We start from the raw sequence: 6943 nt of genomic DNA, 5'->3' as shown, positions 1-6943 counted from the left end.
AAAGAAGTTCAAGATTTGTGCACTGAAAACTATAAACACTGTTGAGAGAAGTTAAAGAAGACCTAAAGAAATGCAGAGACTGCCCAGCACTTTGGTGCAGGCCTATAATCCCAGCACTTGAGGAGGCCGAGGTGGGAGGATCACTTGAGTCCAGGAGTTCAAGACCAGCCTGGGCAACACACAGAGACCCAGTCTCTACAGAAAATACAAAAGTTAGCCAGGAGCGGTGGCGTACACCTGTAATCCTAGTTACTCGGGATGCTGAGGCAGGAGAATTGCTTGAACCTGGGAGGCAGAGGCTGCAGGGAGCTGCGATGGTACCACTACACTCTAGCCTGGGTGACAGAGGGAGACTCAGAGAAAAAAAAAAAAGGAAAGCAAGGAGCTAAGAGTTGCCAGCGAAAACTTCCTGGGGTGGGGCAGGGTGGGGGCAGGGTAAGGGGACATGTTGCCAAGGCCTGGGATCATGGGCCCATGTGTCCATGCCCCACGCCAGGGACTGGTCGCTGGAGGTGAGGGTCCAGGGTCCGGGAGTCTGGGGCCGTGCGACCTGGGGGGTCAGTGGCCAGAAGTGGGTCTCCAGGTGCCGAGGTGGAGGTGCCACCCGCCTGCTGGAATGTCACCCATGGGAGGTACCTGCTTGCAGGTGCACCCAGAGCAGTTCGGTCCGCCCAGGCAGGAAGAAATGGGGAAGGAGAGAAGAAAAGGAAGGAGGAAGAGGGTTCTCAGTGATTTCTCCAAAAGGAGCAAGGGAGCAAGGGAGCAAGGGAGCCACCTGAGAAAAGGCCAAAGTACCAGCTCACCGGGAGGAGGAGACGGGCTCTGCAGTGCAGTGTGGAAGAGAAACCATTAAATCAAAAACAAATCACCTCTGGAGGAGGCAGCTTCTAGAATGGAGAGTGGTGGATACACAGAACCTTTTTGGTACATTTGACCGTGGACTCATGGAAATATTTTGCATAACTTAAAAAAAAAATTAACGCGATTCCTAAAACTGATACCTAACAAGCAATTCCATGTTATGGACCTTTGAATCTTAACTCAAACGAACAAACTGAGAACAATTACAAAGCAATTGCAATAATATGGGCAGTGACTGAATATTTACTAAGGAATTGTACGTTTTGTTGTAATTCTGTTACTGTGATCTTACTTCTTCAAAAGACCCTTTTTAGAGATAATTACAGAAATATTTCCAGATGATATCTGATGTCTTGAATTTGTTTCCAAATAATTTGAGGGAGAGGGTGGAAAATACAGATGAAACATAATGGACTACGATCTAGTAATTATTGAAGCTGGTGATATGTACACGGGGTTTCATTATATTATACTTTTATTTCTATTTTTGTATATGTTTGACATTTTTGAATAGCAGATTTTCAAAATGAAAGGAAAATTGTCTTCAGAATCTACTTACTAGAGATAACTACCAAATTATAAAATGATAGGGAAAAGGATGTGAAAGAAAATAGAAACTTGGTTCTCTAAACTCACAACACCTAAGTGTCAGGCCTCTGAGCCCAAGCTAAGCCATCATATCCCCTGTGACCTGCACATATACATCCAGATGGCCTGAAGTAACTAGAGAATCACAAAAGAAGTGAAATTTAAATGGCCTGTTCCTGCCTTAACTGATGACATTCCACCACAAAAGAAGTAAAAATGGCCGGTCCTAGCCTTAACTTATGACATTACCTTGTGAAATTCCTTCTCCTGGCTCACCCTGGCTCAAAAGCTCCCCACTGAGCACCTTGTGACCCCCCACCCCTGCCCACCAGAGAACAACCCCCTTTGACTATAATTTTCCTTTACCTACCCAAATCTTATAAAACGGCCCCACCCCTATCTCCCTTTGCTGACTCTCTTTTCAGACTCAGTCCATCTGCACCCAGGTGAAATAAACAGCCTTGCTGCTCACACAAACCCTGTTTGGTGGTCTCTTCACACGGATGCAAGTGAAACTAAGGGAAAGTTAAGCATGGGAACTGAGTCTGCAAAAAAACTGCCTTCCTTTTGTTCCCAAACAGATAGCTGTAATTTCACATACTTTAACTTATGTAAAAATGTAGATTTACTGAGTATGTAGATTTACTAAAAATGTAGATTTACTGATTTACTTCCCGGGTCCTTCACTGAGTGCTAATCAGAACTTCAAAAGAATGCAGCCACTTGCCTCATTGCCTACCCAGCCTCCTTTGTTTGTTTGTTTGTTCTTTTTTTTTTTTTTTTTTTGGCCTCCCCCTTTCTGTCTCTCTCCACCTCTGTCTCTCTCTCTTTCTTTTTTAAGACAGGGTCTTGCTTTGTTGCCTGAACTCCTGGGTTCAAGCAATGATCTTGCCTTGGCCTCCCAAAGTGCTGGGATTACAGGCGTGAGCTACAGCGCCCAGCTTCTGCTTGTTCTTTCTCTTATAAATATTGAAGTTTCCCAAACCCTCAGATCCCACTGTGCACAGGTCTCAGATCCTACTGTGACTTGTGTTTCTTTTCCCCTAGTAGGTCCTCATCTTCAGCAAAATAAACCTCTAGTTGATTGAGATCTGCCAGCATCACTTTTTGGTTTACAAGGATAAGTAAGAACATGGTGATGTAGACAGTGGCAAACTCTACAAGGACAAATGAGAAAGTCCGTCCACAGAATGGCTCCAAGGAAAAAGACCGAGGTGGCACCTATCCATTAAAATAAAGTTAAGGGATTTATCAAGGATTCACAAAATGCATGGGGCACATTTGGCTTTTGTTTTGTTTTAAAATGCTGAAATAATATTAAATTGAGATGGGGTATTACCATGTTGCCTGGGCTGGTCTTGAACTCCTGGGCTCAAACAATCGTCCTGCCTTGGCCTCCCAAAGTGCTGGGATTATAGACATGAGCCACCCTACCTGGCCTACATTTGGCTCTTGATTCAAACAAATTGGTAAGCATTTATAAGACAATAAAGGATATTTAAACACTGACTAGAAATTTATATTTATTTTAGGTGTGAAAAAATTGTGCTTATGATTTAAAATAAAAGAATTACATTTCTGGCTGGGCACAGTGGCTCACGCCTGTAATCCCCGCACTTTGGGAGGCCGAGACAGGCAGATCACCTGAGGTCAGGAGTTCGAAACCAGCCTGACCAACATGGAGAAACCCTGTGTCTACTAAAAATACAAAAATTAGCCAGGCGTGATGTCTCATGCCTGTAATCCTAGCTACTCAGGAGGCTAAGGCAGGAGAATCACTTGAACCTGGGAGGTGGAGGTTGTGGTGAGCCGAGATCCTGCCATTGCACTCCAGCCTGGGCGAAACTCCGACTGAAAAGAAGAAAAGAATTAAATTTTTGAGATATATTCTGCAACAGTTGTGAACAAAATGGTGTGATGGCTGGGATTTGTTTGGAAATTACCCACATGGAAAGTAGGCGGGACATAGAGAAAAATTTTCCATGACTGGTAACTGTTGAAGCTGGGTGACAGGCACATGGGAGTTCATTTTATTTTAGTCTTTACTTTTGTATTTGTTTGAAATAGTCCATAATAGGCGCGGTGACTCATGCTTGTAATCTCAGCACTTTGGAAGGCCGAGGTGGGGATAGACCATGAGGTCAGGAGTTCAAGACCAGCCTGGCCCACATGGTGAAACCTCATCTCTACTAAAATGACAAAAATTATCTGGGCATGGTAGCGAGTGCCTGTAGTCCCAGCTACTCGGGATGCTGAGGCAGAAGAATCACTTGAACTACGGAGGTGGAAGTTGCAGTGAGCCAAGATCGTGCCACTGCACTCCAGCCTGGGCGACAAAGCAGGACTCTATCTCAAAAAAACAACAACAAACAAACAAAAAAGAAAGTCAGAGTCTTGCTCTGTTACTCAGGCTGCAGTGAGGTGGCATAATCATGGCTCAGTGAAGCCTCAAACTCCTGTGCTCAAGGGATTCTTCCACCTCCCCCACCTGAATTGCTAGGATTACAAGTGTGAGCCACCGTGCTCTGCTCAACTGACTTAAAAATAGAGAGATTATCCCAGACTATCTGGCTGGGCCCAATGTAATCACAAAGGTCCCTAAAAGTTGGAGAGGGAGGCAAAATAGTTCAGAGTCAGAGGGAGATGTGACTATGGCGGAATGTTCATAAAGATACAAGGATACTGGCTTTGAAGCTGTAAGAGGGGGACCACAAACCAGGGACCACAAACCACCAGAAGATGGAAGAGGCAAGGAAATGTACTCTCCCTTACAGCCTCCAGAAAGGAAGGCAGCCTGCCGACATCTGGATTGTTAGCCCAGTGAGACCCATGTTGGACTTCTAATCTAGAGAAGTGTAAAATAATGAATTTGTGTTGTTTTAAGCCGCTAAGTATGAGGTAATTTGTTATGGGAGCAACAGGAAACTAATAACACTAGTCAACTGATTTTTCACACGCTGCCAAGACAATTCCATGGGGGGAAGGAATAGCCTTTTTGTTTGTTTGTTTTTGAAAGAGGGTCTCGGCCGGGCGCGGTGGCTCAAGCCTGTAATCCCAGCACTTTGGGAGGCCGAGACGGGCGGATCACGAGGTCAGGAGATCGAGACCATCCTGGCTAATACGGTGAAACCCTGTCTCTACTTAAAATACAAAAAAAACTAGCCGGGCGACGAGGCGGGTGCCTGTAGTCCCAGCTACTCGGGAGGCTGAGGCAGGAGAATGGCGTAAACCCGGGAGGTGGAGCTTGCAGTGAGCTGAGATCCGGCCACTGCACTCCAGCCTGGGTGGCAGAGCGAGACTCCATCTCAAAAAAAAAAAAAAAGAAAGAGGGTCTCCTTCTGTTGCCCAGGTTGGAGTGCAGTGGCGTGATCTTGGCTCACTGCATCCTCCAACTCCTGGGCTCAAGCCATCCTCCCACCTCAGCCTCTCAAGTAGCTGAGACCACAGACATGCACCACAACGCCAGGCTAATTTCTTTCTTTCTTGTTTTTTGGGAAAGATGGGCCTCACTATGTTGCCCAGGCTAGTGGAAAAGTCTTTTCAACAAATGGTGTTGGGACAACTGGATATCCACATACAAAAGAATTAAGTTGAACTTCCACCTCTCACCATATATAAAAATTAACTTGAAATAGACTAGGTGGCCGGGCGCGGTGGCTCAAGCCTGTAATCCCAGCACTTTGGGAGGCCGAGACGGGCGGATCACGAGGTCAGGAGATCGAGACCACCCTGGCTAACACGGTGAAACCCCGTCTCTACTAAAGAATACAAAAAACTAGCCGGGCGACGAGGCGGGCGCCTGTAGTCCCAGCTACTTGGGAGGCTGAGGCAGGAGAATGGCGTGAACCTGGGAGGCGGAGCTTGCAGTGAGCTGAGATCCGGCCACTGCACTCCAGCCCGGGCGACAGAGCGAGACTCCGTCTCAAAAAAAAAAAAAAAAAAAAAAAAAAAAAAAAAAAAAAAAAAAAGAAATAGACTAGGTGTGGTGGTTCATGACTATAATCCCAGCACTTGGGAAGGCCCAGGCAGGAGGATTCCTTGAGCTTGGGAGTTCAAAGTGGCAATAAGCTATGATTACACCACTGCATTCCAGCCTGGGTGACAAAGTGAGACACTGCCTCTAAAACAAAACAAAACAAAACCCCTCAAAATAGATAACAAACTTAAATGTAAGAGCAAAAACTATAAAAGTCTAAGAAGAAAACACAGAGCAAATCTCTGTGACCTTGGGTTAGGCAATGGTTTCTTAGATAAGACACAAAAAGCAAGCAAGAAAAGACAAAACAGATAAATTGGACTTTATCAAATTTGGAAGCTTTTGTGCATCAAAGGAGACCATCAAGAAAGTAAAAAAAATAACCCACAGAATCAGGGAAAATATTTGCAAAACACGTGTCTGACAAGGGACCTACATCCAGAATATAAAACAACTTTTATAATTCAATGGTATGAAGACAAGAACCTAATTAAAAGATAGGTTGATCGGGTGCCTGTAGGTTGGTGGCTCATGCCTGTAATCCCAGCACTTTGGGAGGCCAAGGCAGGCGGATCACCTGAGGTCAGGAGTTTGAGACCAGGCTGGCCAACAGGGAAAAACCCCATCTCTACTAAAAACACAAAATTAGCTGAGTGTGGTGGCGGGCACCTGTAATCCCAGCTACTTGGGAGGCTGAGGCAGGAGAATCACTTGAACTCGGGAGGCAGAGGTTGCGGCGAGCTGAGATCGCGCCATTGCACTCCAGCCTGGGCCACAAGAGCAAAACTCCATCTCAAAAAAAAGATAGGTCACTAAAGTTGGTATACAACACCCCACTGCTAAATTTGACTGGCTTTTAAAAAGATAGGCTAAGGATTTGAATATACAGTTCTTCAAAGAAGATAAATATCCCATAGCACATGAAAAGATGCTCAACATCATCAATCATTAGGAAAATGTAAATAAAAACCACAATATCATACTGTTTCACACCCACTAGGATTGCTAAAATAAAAAAGACAGGCAACAACATGTGTTGGTAAGGATAAAGAAACATTGGAACCCTTATACCTCGCTGATGGGATTGAAAATTGGTACAGCCAACTTGGAAGACAGTTTGGTAGTTCCTCAAAATGTTAAATATAGATTTACCATGTAACTCAGTAATTCTGCTCCTATGTATCTAAAGATAAATGAAACCATATATCCACATAAAACTTGTAGAAGAATGTTCATAGCACTATTAATAATTGCTAAAGGCCGGGCGCGGTGGCTCAAGCCTGTAATCCCAGCACTTTGGGAGGCCGAGACGGGCGGATCACGAGGTCAGGAGATCGAGACCATCCTGGCTAATACGGTGAAACCCCGTCTCTACTAAAAAATACAAAAAACTAGCTGGGCGACGAGGCGGGCGCCTGTAGTCCCAGCTACTCGGGAGGCTGAGACAGGAGAATGGCGTGAACCCGGGAGGCGGAGCTTGCAGTGAGCTGAGATCCGGCCACTGCACTCCAGCCTGGG

This window comes from Rhinopithecus bieti, unplaced genomic scaffold (genome assembly GCF_001698545.2).
Source record: "Rhinopithecus bieti isolate Rb0 unplaced genomic scaffold, ASM169854v2 scaffold_7681, whole genome shotgun sequence".
NCBI classification, from domain to species: Eukaryota; Metazoa; Chordata; class Mammalia; order Primates; family Cercopithecidae; genus Rhinopithecus; species Rhinopithecus bieti.
This window is presented reverse-complemented; position numbering follows the sequence as displayed.